This window comes from Salvelinus fontinalis, chromosome 6 (assembly GCF_029448725.1).
Source record: "Salvelinus fontinalis isolate EN_2023a chromosome 6, ASM2944872v1, whole genome shotgun sequence".
NCBI classification, from domain to species: Eukaryota; Metazoa; Chordata; class Actinopteri; order Salmoniformes; family Salmonidae; genus Salvelinus; species Salvelinus fontinalis.
Genome location: NC_074670.1, coordinates 57,903,766 through 57,922,963, shown reverse-complemented (window position 1 = coordinate 57,922,963; position 19,198 = coordinate 57,903,766). Strand labels below are relative to the sequence as shown.

The window sequence follows — 19,198 nt, the reverse complement described above, 5'->3', positions numbered from 1 at the left end:
TTTCGGTAAACAAGCCTAGACTGGTTAAGTCATGACTTTCCCCCATCTGTTCAGATCAATTTGTTTTACCTGCCTAGAAGACTGAATAGTTCGGTATACACTCCCACCAGTATCTAAACCCAAGACGACTGAATAGCACGGTATTCACTCCCACCAGTATCTAAACCCAAGACGACTGAATAGCACGGTATTCACTCCCACCAGTATCTAAACCCAAGAAGACTGAATAGCACGGTATTCACTCCCACCAGTATCTAAACCCAAGAAGACTGAATAGCACGGTATTCACTCCCACCAGTATCTAAACCCAAGAAGACTGAATAGCACAGTATTCACTCCCACCAGTATCTAAACCCAAGACGACTGAATAGCACGGTATTCACTCCCACCAGTATCTAAACCCAAGAAGACTGAATAGCACGGTATTCACTCCCACCAGTATCTAAACCCAAGACGACTGAATAGCACGGTGTTCACTCCCACCAGTATCTAAACCCAAGAAGACTGAATAGCACGGTATTCACTCCCACCAGTATCTAAACCCAAGAAGACTGAATAGCACAGTATTCACTCCCACCAGTATCTAAACCCAAGACGACTGAATAGCACGGTATTCACTCCCACCAGTATCTAAACCCAAGAAGACTGAATAGCACGGTATTCACTCCCACCAGTATCTAAACCCAAGAAGAGTGAATAGCACAGTATTCACTCCCACCAGTATCTAAACCCAAGACGACTGAATAGCACGGTATTCACTCCCACCAGTATCTAAACCAAAGACGACTGAGCAACACGGTATTCACTCCCACCAGTATCTGATACCCAAGAAGAGTGAATAGCACAGTATTCACTCCCACCAGTATCTAAACCCAAGAAGAGTGAATAGCACGGTATTCACTCATACCAGTATCTAAACCAAAGACGACTGAGCAACACGGTATTCACTCCCACCAGTATCTGATACCCAAGACGACTGAATAGCACGGTATTCACTCCCACCAGTATCTAAACCCAAGAAGACTGAATAGCACAGTATACACTCCCACCAGTATCTAAAACCAAGACGACTGAATAGCACGGTATTCACTCCCACCAGTATCTAAACCCAAGAAGACTGAATAGCACGGTATACACTCCCAACAGTATCTAAATCTAGAACGAAGAGCCAAGACAAATAAATAGTGAGTTCTGTCAATCCATTCTCTGTTCTTGTACTCCCTGACATTTGTCATGTGAAAAATTCTGCAATGAAAAAAACGAAAATACATTGAATTCCAATCTTGTAAATCACCTTGTCAGATTACCTGACAGAAGGTGGTATTGTAGATGGTATTCTTTCAGATAGACATTGTTTTATTCGTCACAACCTGAGGAAAACAAAACTGACAGCCAAAGTTGGGACAAAAACAAGGAATATGTTTTTATTTTTATTTATTTTGTATTGAACCTTTATTTAACTAGGCAAGTACGTTAAGAACAAATTCTTATGTACAATGACAGCCTACTCCGGCCAAAACCCGACGACGCTGGGCCAATTGTGCGCCACCCTGTGGACTCCCAATCACGGCCAGAAGTGATACAGCCTGGATTCGAACCAGGTACTATAGTGACGCCTCTTGCACTGAGATGCAGTGTCTTAGATTGCTGCGTCACTCGGGAGCTCAAAAGGTGGCATATCAACCTAACCCAGTTACAGGTAGAACTGAATCAATGGAGGTGGAGGAGGTGGAAACAGGGTGAAGAAACAGTATCAGAAATGTCTCGATTGCAGTTGAATGATCTTGAATCTGTTCATCTCAGGACTTTGGTGGTTCCACACCAAGCATGTTGCACTAATAGGCAGTTTGGGGATAATAAGCGGCTTCTTTCATCTGGAGGGAAGAGAGGTCTGGTAGCCGTCTCCCGCGTGGCAGAATCAAAGAGAAAGAATCTGTCTGGTCTATGTGAGAGGAAGGAAGGACATGAGCGAGCTAATGACATTGTGTAGAAAAAACATCTAAGCTCATGGGGTGATTCTTGTTATAGTGAAAGGATACGTTTGGTCAGTATTGCACAACACACACACACACACACACACACACACACACACACACACACATATATATATATACATGTATATATCTATATATCTATATCTATATATTGCATATTACGATATTTTGAATGGGCAAGACAAAAGTTTTAAGTGCCTTTGAACGGGGTATGGTAGTAGGTGCCAGGCGAACCGGTGTGAGTGTGTAAAGAACTGCTGGGTTTTTCATGCTCAACAGTTTCCCGTGTGTATCAAGAATGGTCTACCACCCAAAGCACATCCAGCCAACTTGATTCAACAGTGGGAACCATTGGAGTCAACAGGGGCCAGCATCCCTGTGGAGTGGAACGCTTTCAACAGCTTGTAGAGTCCATGCCCAGATTAATTGAGATTGCTCTGAGGGCAAAACTCAATATTAGGAAGGTGGTCCGAATGTTTTGTACACTCACTGTATATATAAAACAACATCAAACAAAAAGTAGCATAGCTATGAATAATTGAAAGGTTAAAGAAACCCTGCTTCTATGAATCCATGTACAGTATGTAATCGATCATATCCTCCAGATCGTAATATGCAATCGATCATCATCCAATATTGTCCAATAGTGTGATTAGATGTCTGAATTGTTTTGTTGCATCACTTACAACATGACTTCCACCACAGACATTCTACCTGACTTAAACACTACCACCCTCGCTGGGAAGTTAGCAGAGCTGATTAAATAAAAGGAAAGATTTTACGCAAGCTCAAATTATCTGCACTTACATGTACATTATTCATCCTGTAAAATCTAATTCCCTGTCTTCTCTTCCTTTCTCTATTTTACCGATTCTACTCTCTCTCTCTTTCTTCTCACACCACCTCTCTGCCTCGCTTGAATTCTTATTGATCTCTGCACTCAATTCATCTTTGTCCTCTTGCTGTTCTGGAAATGTGGAGGGCACTGACATGACTGGCTGTGCGCTTACCTGACTGACTAATAGACGTTATCAGGCCGCTTGGAAAGGTAATCAGCCTCCTCATTACTCTGGATTGGAATAACCCCAAAGTGCTCTCTCTTTCTGGGACCTCTTCCCATGACGTTTGGCCCTCTATCTCTCCCATGCTAAGGTCTTTCTAGACCTTTTTTAATTGATAGCAAGTTCCCATTTAGAACTGAATAAATCTTCACATCTGCAGTCAACGCTCAGTTTACAACTGTATTTCTTTACCTGTAACCTCTCCCTTTCTCCAATACACCTGGACCTCTGCTCAAAGCAAACCCAAAGTGTTTGTATGTTTCACACAAGTTACAGACGCATAAATACCCCAAGACATGCTAACCTCTCACCATTACAATAACAGGGGAGGTTAGCATTATTGGGGGGGTATGATATTTGTCACTCATCATTATTCAAGATTCATTCAGGACTATCCATAATCATGGTAGCATCCATATTAATGTAGAAGTGTTTAGACACATGTTCTATTCTTATTTACAATAAAAAGTAACTCTAAAATGACACAAAACATTACTTACCATTCATTTCTATGGGCACAAAATAATCTGAAACAAGACCAAAACAAACAGCAAATACATCCAACAAGTTTGTAGAGTCACAAGCTTGATGTACTGTAATCATTGCGTGCTATGAATATGGGACCAAATACTAAACTTTTGACTACTTTGATACACATAAGTAAATTCGTCCCAATAATGTTGGTCCCCTAAAATGGGGGGACTATGAACAAAAAGTGTTGAAATTTTTGAACAGTTCACCCGATATGGAAACAGACACCCTCAAATTAAAGCTGACAGTTCGCACATTAACCTCACAGTCATTATATCGTTTCAAATCCAAAGTGCTGGAGTACATAGCCAAAACAACAACAAAAATGGTTACTGTCCCAATACTTTTGGAGTTCACTGTATGTACAGTGTGGTGTTCCTCAGGGCAGTAGCCTTAGGTCATTACTCTTCTCTATTTTTTTTTACAAATGATTTGCCACTGGTCTTACAAGAAGTTAGAATGACTATGTATGTGGATAATTCCACACTCTATATATGTCACCATCCAAAGCCAGTGAGCGCACTGAAATACTAAATAAGAAGTTACAGTCAGTATCAAAAAAGCTGAGTAATAATAAACTAGTCTTAAATACATCTAAAACTAAAAGCATTGTATTTGGTTCAAAACATTCTCTAAGACCTAAACCTCAACTGGAGTTGTGCATAAAGTGTGTGACCATTGAGCAAGTTGAGGAAGCTAAACTCCTAGGTAAAACATTGGATGGTCAATTATCATGGGCATATCATATTAACACAATTGCTGTGAAGATGGGGAGGGTATTGTCTGTTATAAAAATCAACTCTACTAATTGTTTAGAGGCTCTGGACTTGTCCTATCTTCATCACTGTCAGGTAATATGATCACGTGCAGCAAAGAAAGACCTAGCAAAGCTGCAGCTGGTTTAAAACAGAGCATCACGCCTTGCCTGGTTTTCGCCTGCTGGTTTTCGCAGATTCTGCAATTACTCTCCTGAAATTGACGGTAATAGGCTACAAGAGGAGTCGGCAACCTTTCTCATGTGGAATGCCAATTTATCTTACAATATCTACCGACATGCGTGCCAGTTATAGTTTTCCTATGCACATTTTCGTGTAACACTTTCATTTAATTTATAATAATGTTTTCGTATCTCAAAACTATTGTCATGTGGTTAATCAAAATTCTGTCCAAATCCAAATGAAAATGATACAAACCTAAACTTCTATTGCCAACATTTGTATTTAAAATAATCTACATAAAGCCAACAAATAAAAACATTGTAGCATGCAGGTAGAAAATATTCTGACAAAAACAAATGCACATTGGCTACATGTGGCCTGTCTGCAACAAACTTGAAACATTGTATCAACTATCAACTTGGGTCTAGCCCGAAGCTTGCTCTAGCAACATTGTATAAAATATTCTGGGCCCTCAGAGTTTCCTGCTCCAGTGAGCTCGGGACAGACACAGCTGTAGGCTATTTTTCGCAAGGGATAGGAGCTCATCAGGTAGACCTATTTTATGATATTTCCACTGGATCAGAGCATGACATTTTCCTTTTCACACTGAGTGGTTAACAAAAGGGAGAGAGCTGGAAATATTTTTCTAATTCATTGAGAAACTATTGTCATTCTCAATGGATTTAAAAACAGACTTTGTTTGCTTCCTGTCTGAGGTGAAGAAAACATTACTTTGAGAAGCTTCACAGCTCATTAGTGGTGGTGCGTTAAGCCAATCAGAAATACTATCAAATCCCCAAATGGGCACCTAGAAGGCCAGTATCCCGGAGTGGCCTCTTCACTGTTGACGTTGAGACTGGTGTTTTGCGGGTACTATTTAATGAAACTGCCAGTTGAGGACTTGAGAGGGTTTTGTTCCTCAAACTAGACACACTAATGTACTTGTCCTCTTGTTCAGTTTTGCACCGGGGCCTCCCACACCTCTTTCTATTCTGGTTAGAGCCAGTTTGCGCTGTTCTGTGAAGAAGGTAGTACACAGCGTTGTACGAGATCTTCAGTTTCTTGGCAATTTCTCGCATGTAATAGCCTTCATTTCTCAGAACAAGAATAGCCTGACGAGTTTCAGAAGAGACTTTGTTGTTTCCTTGTTTCTGGCCATTTTGAGGCTGTAATCGAACCCACAAACGCTGATGCTCCAGATACTCAACTAGTATAAAGAAGGCCAGTTTTATTGCTTCTTTAATCAGTACAACAGTTTTCAGCTGTGCTAACATAAATGATCAATTATCCTTTTAAAATGATAAACTTGGATTAGCTAACACAACGTGCCATTGGAACACAGGAGTGATGGTTGCTGATAATGGGCATCTGTACGCCTATGTAGATATTCCAATAAAAATCTGTGTAACAATGTCTACACTGTCGAGAATAACGACGTGTGTATTCCAGTCGAGAATAACGACGTGTGTATTCCAGTCGAGAATAACGACGTGTGTATTCCAGTCGAGAATAACGACGTGTGTATTCAAGTCGTACGTATGCATGTGTGACACACGTGATGTCAAACACATATTTTTCTTGAGAAGAGACCATGTCTGGCATTACATTTGTTTACATCACATCTTGAATAAAACATTGCGGAGGGGAAAATGCACATATACACTGAGTGTACAAAACATTAGCAACACCTGTTCTTTACATGACATGGACTGACCAGGTGAAAGCTATGATCCCTTATTGATGTCACTTGTTAAATCCACTTCAATCAGTATAGATGAAGGGGAGGAGACAGGCTAATTAATTATTTTTAAGAATTGAGACAATTTAGACATGGTGTGGGAGTAAGCGCCAGGCGAACCTGTTTGAGTGTGTCAAGAACTGCAACGCTGCTGGGTTTTTCACACTCAACAGTTTCCTGTGTGTATCATGAATGGTCCACTACCCAAAGGACATCCAGCAAACTTGACACAACTGGGAAGCATTGGAGTCAACATCAGCCAGCATCCCTGTGGTATGCTTTTGACACCTTCCATGCCCCGACAAATCGAGGCTGTTCTGAGGGTAAAAGGGGGTGCCACGCAATATTAGGATGGAGTTCCTAATGTTTTGTACACAGTTTATTTTCTAGGTTTTTTTTTCTTCCCCACAGCAATTCCCACTAGGCTGACCGCTCTATACAGAAAGTCTACGGCTCTGGTTTCCCTATCCGTTGACCTTTACCTCTTGGAAACCAAAGACACATAATAGGTTGCTTAATGACCCTGGCCCAAATCAATCCGTTGGGATGATATTACCACCACCACACCGCACCAATCATGAGGGCAGCCAGCGATACCAACCAGGCTACTGGATAATTGAGTTTCCCCTTCAGGCCCAGGAAACATAGGCAAATGGACAAAAGAGACCCCAGAGAGGGATGGGAGGGGGGATTGAGAGGGAGAAGGAGAGATGGGGAAAAAAGAGGAATAGAAAGGGAGAAACAGAGAAGGAGATGGAGCAAGAGATGGAGACAGAGAGAGATGGAGAGGCGGAGGAGCATGACAAACCCGATGGCTAGAGGACAGATACAAGGCCTTTTGACCACAGCTGAAACAGCCTCATCTCCTGCCCTTATTGAATCCCGTATTCGTCGATAACAGTATTTCCTGCCAAAGAAAATAGTACTGGGGAGCAATTACCTCAGCGAGCCTGTCAATTTCATTTGGGGGATAGAGGGAACATGGCTGGTGTTTTTCTCCCCCCTCTCTCTTCGTCCATCTTTCCATCTCTACCTCACTTTATTACTCTACAGTATTGCTATTCATCCCTCTGGTTCTCCTCAACCAGCGCGAGGTGCCTGAAACCGGGGCAAAAGGAGAGGGAGTGCATGCCAAGGCAGGTTGCACCTCCACATGTCATCTTCACCTGTAATGAGACAATAACAAGCTGGCAGCCTCCACCGCAGCCCGGTCCCCCACTCAACAAGAGTGATAGATACATTATTCAAGCTCTTTGTCAACTCACTGAGAAGCAGTGGGGAGGGCCTAGTGTCTGGAACAGTGCATCGGGAGATGCCTCTTTTTCTCTGCCTCTCTCTCTGCCTCTGTCCTTGGCTCTTTCACTGCCTGCCTCTCCCTCCTGCCACTCACACTCCCTGCCTTTCTCTCTCTTTGCCCCTCACACTCCCTGCCCATCTTGCCCTGCCTTTCTCCTTCTCTGCCTCTCTCTCTCTGCCACTCGCTTTGTCTCTCTCCCTGCCTCTATCTTCATCTCTGCTTGTCTGCCTCTTGTCCGTCTCTGATGTGTACAGGAAGAGCATAATTAGGAGACGATGGGAGTAGATGATAGTTGTGCAACACCATGTAATTCCTCTCAGTGTTATTCCTCAGTGTAATTCCTCAGTGTAATTCCTCTCTATGTAATTCCTGAGTGTTATTCATCTCAGTGTTATTCATCTCAGTGTTATTCATCTCAGTATTATTCATCTCAGTGTTATTCATCTCAGTGTTATTCATCTCAGTGTTATTCATCTCAGTGTTATTCATCTCAGTGTTATTCATCTCAGTGTTATTCATCTCAGTGTTATTCATCTCAGTGTTATTCATCTCAGTGTGAGGTCAGAGTGCCAGAATGATCCTGTTAAAATGTTAAAGTGTCATCTCAATCTGTCTAGTCAGATAACCTGCCACTGATATTAGGACTTTTTATTTATTTATGTGTGTCTGTATGTATTTTAACACTCAAACTTGTGACAAAACAAAATAATTATCAGGCAAGAGGTGATTTAATATCTTGTTGTGCTCCATGTGTTTGAAAGAGAGAGATCGACACTTTTCAACAGCTAATATCATTACGCAAACACACTATCGTAACTTTATGACTCAAAGGAGGAACCGAAGCCACAATGTGAACAGAGCGAAGCCACAATGTGCACAATGTCAACAGAGCGAAGCCACAATGTCAACAGAGCGAAGCCACAATGTCAACAGAGCGAAGCCACAATGTCAACAGAGCGAAGCCACAATGTCAACAGAGCGAAGCCAGAGTGAAGCCACAATATGAGCTGAAAGCATAATAGCTACATTCGGTAGTAGTTGTGTAATAATGGATTGAATCATATTAACATTCTGTCTCACTAAATAAATGCCAGAAAAAGTGGGGTAATAATGAAACATCTAATTACCTCATCTTTGTGTATGTGATTAATGAAAGTTACCAGAGCGCCCCACTGATCTTACGAAAAATAATACAGATACAATCTGCCGCAATTAGTGCACATCAAGCAGTATCAAAGCCAAGTGGAATTATTTTCTTCCTTAATTTCATCCTCATTAGGGATTGAGTGACAGGCATGCTGAAGGTGGGGGAGTGGGGGTGGACGGACTACAAAAACATGTGCACGCACGGGTTCATGCATGTACACACATGTACACACAACCCATATGCACACACCCGTATGTAAACAAACATCTTGAGTAATAGAATGTTTGTTGTATAGCGGTGGCGACCCTAGGAGGACACAAAGGTCAGTGTGGATCAGTTGAGATGCTAGCTGCCTGGACAATGAGTTTCTCTAGCACAGCAGCCCTGCCTAAAGGACAGCAGTGGCAGCCCCTGCTGCCTGAAGATAAGGACATTTCATCTGTCCAGGGAGGCTGCTCTCCACTGCTCAGTGAGCGATTTCTCACCAGGACCCCATGGCCATGCTCTTTCTCCATCTCCTCCTCGCTACACTTCTAAAAGAGTTGTGTCCCAGCGGATGGTGTGTTTCATTTCAAGGAGAGGAGGAGAGGGAGAGGGAAGTAGGGATGGAGGAAGTGATGATGGTAATCACTTGAGTTACTGTATATTTTCTTTTTCACACTCTGAGGCTTTGTTTTTCTTCCTCTCCTATTCTCTATTACTCCTTCATACCTTTGCAGTAGAGACAACAGTATATCTAGCCACAGCAGTCTTTAAATCCACATTATCCAAACCACCATAGTCCCTGTGCCCAAGAACGCCAAGGTAACCTGTCTAAATTAATCTGTAGCCATGAAATGTTTTGAAAGGCTGGCTCACATCAACACCATCATCACAGACACACTGGAGCCACTCTAATTCGCATACCGCCACAACAGATCCCAAAATGACGCACTCTATTGCACACCCCACAGCCCTCCCCTACCTGGACAAAAGGAACACCTACGTGAGAATGCTGTTCATAGACTACAGTTCAGCGTTCAACACCATTGTGCCCTACAAGCTCACCACTAAGCTAAGGACCCTGGGACTGCAACTGCTCCTGGACATGCTGACGGGCCGCCCCCAAGCGGTGAGTGTAGGTAACAACACATCTGCCACCCTGACCCTAAACACAGGGGCCCCTCAGGGGTACTTAATAGTCCCATCCTCTGCTCCCTGTTCACCCACGACTGCGTGAGCGAGCACGACTCCAAAAACATAATTAAGTTTACCGACGACACAACGGTGGTAGGCCTGATCACAGATGACGATGAGACAGAGACCGGGCAGTGTTGTGCCAGGACAACAACCTCTCCGTCAACGTCAGCATGACAAAGGAGCTGATCTGGGACGACAGGAAACAGAGGGCCGAGCACACCCCCATTCACATTGACAGGTCTGTAGTGGAGGGGGTCGAGAGCTTCCAGGTCCTCGGTGTCCTCATCACTAAGGATCGATCATGGTCCACACACACCAAAACCGTCGTGAAGAGGGCACAACAATGTCTCTTCCCCCTTTGGAGACTGAACATATTTGCTATAGGACCTCAGATCCTCAAAAGTTCTGCAGCTGCATCATTGAGAGCATCTTCGTATCACCACATTCTTATCGGCAGACTAAACAGCCATGGTTTCGCAAATGGCTGCCTCGCCTGGTTCAACCAACTACTTATCTGATAGAGTTCAGTGTGTCAAATCGGACGGCTTGTTGTCTGGACCTCTGGCAGTCTCTATGGGGGTGCCACAGGGTTCAATTCTCGGGCCGACTCTCTTTTCTGTATACATCAATGATGTCGCTCTTGCTGCTGGTGATTCTCTGATCCACCTCTACGCAGACGACACCATTCTGTATACTTCTGGCCCTTCTTTTGACAGTGTTAACTAACCTCCAGACGAGCTTCAATGCCATACAACTCTCCTTCCGTGGCCTCCAACTGCTCTTAAATTCAAGTAAAACTAAATGCATACTCTTCAAACGGTCGCTGCCCGCAACTGCCCACCCGTCCAACATCACTACTCAAGACGGTTCTGACTTAGAATATGTGGACAACTACCTAGCTGTCTGGTTAGACTGATAACTTTCCTTCCAGACTCACATTAAGCATCTCCAATCCAAAAATAAATCTAGAATCGGCTTCCTATTTCGCAACAAAGCATCCTTCACTCATGCTGCCAAACATACCCTTGTAAAACTGACCATCCTACCGATCCTCGACGATGTCATTTACAAAATAACCCCCAACACTCTACTCAACAAATTGGATGCAGTCTATCACAGTGCCATCCGTTTTGTCACCAAAGCTCCATATACTACCCACCACTGCGACCTGTATGCTCTTGTTGGCTGGCCCTCGCTTCGTACTCATCGCCAAATCCACTGGCTCCAGGTCATCTACAAGTCTCTGCTAGGTAAAGCCCCACCTTATCTCAGCTCACTGGTCACCATAGCAGCACCCAACCGTAGCACGCGCTCCAGCAGGTATATCTCACTAGTCACCCCCAAAGCCTATTCCTCCTTTGGCCGCCTCTCCTTCCAGTTCTCTGCTGCCAATGACTGGAACGAACTGCAAAACTCATTAAAGCTGGAGACTCCTACCTCCCTCACTAGCTTTCAGCACCAGCTGTCAGAGCAGCTCACAGATCACTGCACCTGTACATAGCTCATCTGTAAATTAGCCCATCCAATCTACCTCATCCCCATACTGTATTTATTTATTTATTTATCTTGCTCCTTTGCACCCCAGTATCTCTACTTGCACATTCATCTTCTGCAGATCAATCACTCCAGTGTCTAACTGTTATATTGTAATTACTTCGCCACCATGGCCTATTTATTGCCTCACCTCCCTTTTCTTACCTCATTTGCACACACTGTGTATAGATTTTCTTCAACTGTATTATTGACTGTATGTTTTGTTTATTCCATGTGTAACCCTGTGTTGTTGTATGTGTCGAACTGCTTTGCTTTATTCTTGGCCAGGTCACAGTTGTAAATGAGAACTTGTTCTCAACTAGCCTACCTGGTTAACTAAAGGTGAAATAAAAAATAAAATAAAAATCTTGACTGCCTGCATCACCACTTGGTATGGCAACTGCTTGGCATCCAACCGTAAGGCGCTACAGAGGGTACAGCGTACGGCCCAGTACATCACTGAGGAAAATCCCCCTGCTATCCAGGTCCTCTATACCAGGCGGTGTCAGAGGAAGGCCCTAAAATGTTCAAAGACTCCAGCCACGGAAGTCAGATTGTTCTCTTTGCTACCGCACGGCAAGTGGTACCAATGCACCAGGACCCTGAACAGCTTCTAACCCTAAGCTATAAGACTGCTAAATAGTTAAATAGATAACCAAATAGCTATCTGCATTGACCATTTTTGCACTAACTATTTTGACTCATCACACACGCAGCTGCTCTTTATTATCCGTCACTATATTCCTAGTTAAATGTACATATCTACCTCAATAACCTCGTACCACTGCACATCGACTCTGTACTGGTACACCGTGTATAAAGCAAAGATATTGTTATTCATTGTGAATCTATTATTACGTGTTTTACTTCTCTATTATTTCTCAATTTTCTCTCTCTGCATTTTTACTGTTAGTTTCCACCTGTTGTTTACAAAGCATGTGACAAATAAAATTTGATTCACATCTTAAACAAGGCAGTATCTTGATGACAAAACCAAATCAAACAAAGCCAAGGCCTTGTCCTTTGATTAAAGAGGTCCCCCCTGGAAGGAGTTCCTAGCCTATTTCAAACAGCTCTAGTTCAAACAGCGCTCTTTCGCCACAACAAACTAAAAAATGTCACTTTCTCTTTGGAAAAGCAAGACAAGAGTGCCTTCTGGAACAACAGAGCGCGCCTCGTCTGACATTTGAGGATAGTTTGGCAGCCTCTGCCGCTCCTTCAGCGCAGTGTGGGTGAAGCACTTTCTTTCATACAGCATGCCAGAGCAGTTCTTCTACTGTCGGGAGAAATGATAATGCATGTTAATATACACCAGTTTATTAGGTACACCCATCTAGCACTGGTTAGGACCCGCCTTTGCCTCTAGAACAGCCTGAATTTTTCTGGGCATGGAAACATTGCTCAATTGGTATCAAGGGACTTGATGTGCCAGGAAAACATTCCCCACACCATTACACCACCATCACCAGCGTATACTGTTGACACCAGGTAGAAAGGGGCCAAGGACTTGGACAGAAAATCGGGATTCGTCGGACCAGGCAACTTTTCTCCACTCCTCAATTGTCCAGTGTTGGTGATCGCGTGCCCACTGGAGCCGCTACTTCTTGTTTTTAGCTGATAGGAGTGGAACCCAGTGTGGTCGTCTGCTGCAATATCCATCCGTGACAATGACCGACGAGTTGTGCGTTCTGAGATGCTGTTCTGCCCACTAGTGTTGTACTGCTCCATTATTTGCCTGTTTGTGGCCCGCCTGTTAGCTTGCACGATTTCTGCCATTCTCCTTCGAAATCTCATCAATGAGCTGCTTAGGCAAACAGGAATGCCGCTGACTGGATGTTTTTTGTTTGTTGCACCATTCTCTGTAAACTCTAGACACTGTCATGTGTGAAAAGCCCTGGAGGCCGGCAGTTTCAGAGATACTGGAACCGGCGCGCATGGCACCGACGATAATACCATGCTCAAAGTTCGTTAGGTCACTCGTTTTGCCCATGCTAATGTTCAATCTAACAGTAACTGGATGCCTGTCTGCCTGCTAAGTCACGGCTAAGTGACTCCCCTATTATATATTGTTCATTTGAAACTGGTTTATTCATTCATAACATGGATTTACAGGGATAAAGGATACAACGTTCCATTAAATGGGTCTTAACCGTTTACAAAAAATAAAAAAAACTGTTTTCCCAGATAATAAACTCAATTTTCTGAGAGGCATTCTTTTAGATAAAAAAATAAACATTATTCAGTTGTTGCTTTCATAAGACATACGCTAGCACACAACAAGCACAAAGCCACGTCTCGCACTCGTGTGATTCGCTCAAATTAAATGACAAATTCTTTACTCCATAAGGTCACTCCCATAGAACTATACGGTCACTCCCACTAAGGCCAACGTTGAATCATTGATGTACCAGGCTTATATGCACTGTACACTCATAGCCTGGGGACAAGGTTACACTCACATTGAAATACGGTACTCATTTTCCAACTAGACGCCCTTGGCACTTAGACACAACATATGAACATTACATACGAGCTAAAATGGCATTTGACCACCTTCAGCAGCAAAACACCTTGCACACCTGAGAATTTAAATAATATATTGTATATGTGGTCAGAAAGTGGCTTTGCGTAGCTCTGTCCAGACCCCTCTCTGACTACCAACAAGAGCGCTGTGTGTGTGTGTGTATGTATGTTAGGGCTGACCCCATTTAGTCGACTGGTCTATTGTTTGGTTGATAGGCTGTTGGTCAACCGAGATTTCTTTAGTCGAGCAGTAGCAAAAAATTATATACTTATATTAAATATCGGAAAGTATTCAGACCCCTAGACTTTTTCCACATTTTGTTACGTTACAGCCTTATTCTAAAATGGATTAAATCGTTTTCCCCCTCAGTCTACACACAGTACCCCATAATGACAAAGTTTTAGAAGATTTATAAAAAGAAAAACAACTTAAATATCACATTTAAGTATTCAGACACTTTACTCAGTACTTTGTTGAAGCAACTTGGCAGCGATTAGAGCCTCGAGTCTTCTTGGGTATGACGCTACAAGCTTGTCACACCTGTATTTGGGAAGTTTCTACCACTCTTCTCTGCAGATCCTCTAAAGCTCTGTCAGTTTGGATGGGGAGCATTGCTGCACAGCTATTTTCAGGTCTCTCCAGAGATGTTCGATGGGGTTCAAGTAATTTTTTTGTACTGGTCCCCAGTGGGAATCAAACCCACAACCCTGCCGTTACAAGCGCCATACTCTACCAACTGAGCCACAAGGGACAAACAACACCAGACACACACAGCAAGTCATTGAATACACGATCAGGCTAACTCACTGTCATATCAAGCAGCACCTCGACCCACCTGACCACAGACACACCTTGCTCTCCTGCTGGCTCAGGCCCAGATATAGACAGGGCCTGCAGCAGACGATGGGGCTGTGTCAGCAGATCAGTGTCTTACACCAGTCCATAGAGACCTGACCCGCAGTAAGGCATCACCAATGATGCCTCTAATAGTATCTGAAAGACTTCCGAAAATATATTGAATGCCGCAGTGAGAATGGTGGAGCGGAGTTTAAACGGAATCATCACTGATGGCATGATCATATCAGAAAAAGTCCTTCCAAATGGTTGGGAAGTTCAAAACTTTTGCTAACAGTTTTGCAAAGATTTTTCTGAAGTTTCGACTTTTGCAATGTTACCCTCGCTGAAGAAGGAGAACATTTAAAAGACAGTTTTTCTGGAAAGAGGATATCAAGTGGAAACTTAGAGCGTCTGATAAATTAGATTTGAAGATGGACTCTAAACGTTGGTGATCCAGATATACTGTACGAACAAATCAATAAAACATTTGCGTCAGAGAATCTGAAAAAAACTCAGAGAGCAACTCTGAAATGCATCTCTGAGAGATGACAGGACCAACCTGTTCCACAACCAACTAGAGGCTGTTGACTGATCAATCAAACCAAATCCTGGAGATAGGGTTCCGTCGGCACTCTAAGCCTGGCGAATGAATATCTAAATCATATATTTAAACATCAAAGACTTTCTTTTTAAAGAAAGTATGTATGCGTACACATTGGGAGGCTGGGAGAGGACGTGTTAGGTAGATTGTCAATTACACACTGTAGAACTCTAAGACAAGTTTCTAACGTCATTATACAAAGTAATGTGTGTTTTTACTACTTTTGTCTTGATTGAGTTCTTGACATGGAACATTTTAAAGTAGCAACTGTTCTCTGAAAAATAAGACATCATTCCCAAACCAGAAAACAACAACTCCCATTGGCATTCTCAATCCCTGCAATGATTCAAGCTTTGAGGTTGTACAAAGAGGAATGACACAGCTTATTCTGTCTGGAGCAGACAGCTCTTTGGTCTTTGACAGCTCTTTGGTCTTGGCCATAGTGGAGTTTGGAGTGTGACTGTTTGAGGTAGTGGACAGGTGTCTTTTATACTGATAACAAGTTCAAACAGGTGCCATTAATACAGGTAACGAGTGGAGGACAGAGGAGCCTCTTAAAGAAGAAGTTACAGGTCTGTGAGAGCCAGAAATCTTGCTTGTTTGTAGGTAACCAAATACTTATTATCCACCATAATTTGCAAATAAATTCATAAAAATCCTACAATGTGATTTTCTGGATTTTTTTTCCTCATTTTGTCTGTCATAGTTGAAGTGTACCTATGATGAAAATTACAAGCCTCTCTCATCTTTTTAAGTGGGAGAACTTGCACAATTGGTGGCTGACTAAATACTTTTTTGCCCCACTGTATGCACGTGCGAACACACATACACACAGAGATATGTATGCACGCACGCACACACAGAGATATGCATGCACACACACACACACCACACATATACCTGCCAGTGCATACTCACACAGACACCCCAAGCCAATAAAATAGAGCTGATATGTCTCGTCTTAGAATAATCTCCTACGGTCTCTCTTGATAACCTTTTCTGGGCATTTGAATCAACCCTTTCAATTAAGAGCCAATTAATGTAAGACAAGAGGGACTGCTGTCACTCTGTGGATGGGGACGGCGCTGCCAGTCGTCTCTGCATTGCATGATTAATGAGTTTAGAAGAGTGTGTCTGTCTGCTTGCATGTGCCTCTTTCTGTGTTTGTGCATGTGTGTGTTTATTACTGTGTATGCATGTGTGTGCGTGGAGTAGAGGAATCCTCCTCTAAGCCTCCCAGTGCTCTGCAGGACTCTTATCTGCACTGAATCTCAATGACACCTCAATAAAGACAGGAACATATGCCAGCCAGAGCCAGCTAGCATACCTGCCTGAGACTCTAGAGAGAGAGAGTCATTTAAAAAGTAATACAACCTCCCACTGCAGATCCTTATGGTATAGCTACAGGCACTAGAAGCACAAACTGACAAGAGGAAACATGAGAGCACTGCTTAATATAAAGACAGGACCGTGTGTGTGTGAGTTGTCAAACATGCAGATATGGTGCCGAAACCCCAGAAGACTACACCACATCTAGCAATAACACTGTCATCATCCATGACAGACAGACACAATGATATGCAGGAAAGATGCCTTTCTGAGTTTCAAAAGGCACAGCGGACCAGGATCGTTGAGGAGAAGTGATGGATTTTCATCCAGCTAACTCAGCCTAATAATGAGCCCCAACGCTCAACCGGCGTGGAGCGTCTCGCTTCAATGGTACGCCGCCAGTCTCCTCCTTCCGCCAATCAATTTGTGAAGGTCCGCCGCGAGTGGCTCAATAAAGTCCTGAAAGGTCCTTGCGAAGCTATGAAGCACAATATTCAATATGCAAATTAGCCAGACATAAGAAAATAAAGGGAAAAGAAAATAGAAGACAAGACAGCATATCAAAGAGAAGAGAGGCTTGGTAAATCTACCCACAGAATCTATTGTATTATTCAGCATATATATACTATGTCAAGGAGGGGTAAACAACCTGGTTGTTTAACAAAGGTACTGTAAGTCACAGTGGATCTCATTTATAGAGTTTGGCGGCGGTGCATTGATTGGACTGTGAGGTCATACTGAACTGGTCTCTGCACCTTCTACGGGACCGTAGAAGGAGCCGTCCAGGGGGCAACGGACTGCTCCAACTAGCAACCCAAAGTTTAGGCAAAGGGCAAAGAAATGAGGGCAGGAAGAAAAAAATTAGGGAGGCAACAGTAGAGATGTATTCCCTGATGTTGATGTACTCGTTTCCCCTCTCTCACTTCTCCTCTCTCTTCCCAAACCCCCTCTACAGGGTCATGAGGTCTAACACACACAGCCTGAGCAATTGGTGGTTCACACTGGTCATTTTTCCCTTGTTCCCCAGAGACTGGACAGAACAACATTTCATCAGGTAAGTGAACTGTTGGTCCGGGTCTTGTGCTGCTCTAACAAAGCATCTGAATGAAAGGGATCCACACCACGTGTGATGAGTCATTATCCACTCTGACTCTATGAACTCTGTCCGTCTGTTTATATGACCATATGGAACATGCGCAATTTTACTTATCTGACAATGAGAGTCAGAGAGAAACGGATAGAGAAAGGAGAAAGATATGTTAGGATCTGGGTGCATGAGTACAGTATTAGTGTGTGGGAATGTAGAGTGTGTTAGAGGTAAATATAATGTATGTGTTGGCTGGTTCACTAATGATGTCCGATCCCCACAAGTCTCAGAGGATAGATGGGCCGCTTCGCTGACAGGCATGACTGGCATGATTAATGACGAGTCTCCTAGTAGACCTGCCCAAGCTAGGTCTGTGTGTGTGGGGGGTGGGGGGGGGGGGGGGGGCATTAATTATCCTGTTGAATGGGAAGGTGTAGACTAGACTAATTATCCTGTTGAATGGGAAGGTATAGTCTAGACTAATTATCCTGTTGAATGGGAAGGTATAGTCTAGACTAATTATCCTGTTGAATGGGAAGGTATAGTCTAGACTAATTCGCCTGTTGAATGGGAAGGTAAAGGCTAGACTAATTAGCCTGTTGAACGGGAAGGTATAGTCTAGACTAATTAGCCTGTTGAACGGGAAGGTATAGTCTAGACTAATTAGCCTGTTGAACGGGAAGGTATAGTCTAGACTAATTAGCCTGTTGAACGGGATGGTATAGGCTAGACTAATTAGCCTGTTGAATGGGAAGGTATAGTCCAGACTAATTATCCTGTTGAATGGGAAGGTATAGTCGAGACTAATTATCCTGTTGAATGGGAAGGTATAGTCTAGACTAATTATCCTGTTGAATGGGAAGGTATAGGCTAGACTAATTAGCCTGTTGAATGGGAAGGTATAGGCTAGACTAATTAGCCTGTTGAACGGGAAGGTATAGTCTAGACTAATTAGCCTGTTGAACGGGAAGGTATAGGCTAGACTAATTAGCCTGTTGAACGGGAAGGTATAGGCTAGACTAATTAGCCTGTTGAATAGGAAGGTGTAGACTAGACTAATTAGCCTGTTGAATGGGAAGGTGTAGACTAGACCAATTAGCCTGTTGAATGGGAAGGTGTAGACTAGACCAATTAGCTTGTTGAATGGGAAGGTGTAGACTAGACCAATTAGCCTGTTGAATGGGAAGGTGTAGACTAGACCAATTAGCCTGTTGAATGGGAAGGTGTAGACTAGACCAATTAGCCTGTTGAATGGGAAGGTATAGGCTAAACTAATTAGCCTGTTGAATGGGAAGGTAAAGGCTAGATTAATTAGCCTGTTGAATGAGGAGGTGTAGACTAGACCAATTAGCCTGTTGAATGGGAAGGTGTAGACTAGACCAATTAGCCTGTTGAATGGGAA

At 43.2% G+C, this 19,198-nt stretch overlaps 1 protein-coding gene and 1 non-coding gene across 6 annotated transcripts in view; both read right to left on the bottom strand.

The window, feature by feature from the left end:
- diaph2 (diaphanous-related formin 2) overlaps positions 1-19,198 on the bottom strand; it is a 727,774-nt gene that overhangs the window by 554,764 nt on the left and 153,812 nt on the right. The window lies entirely within an intron of this gene.
- Positions 14,621-14,694, bottom strand: trnat-ugu (transfer RNA threonine (anticodon UGU)). The gene has a single exon. It is a non-coding gene; the product is annotated as a tRNA-Thr (tRNA).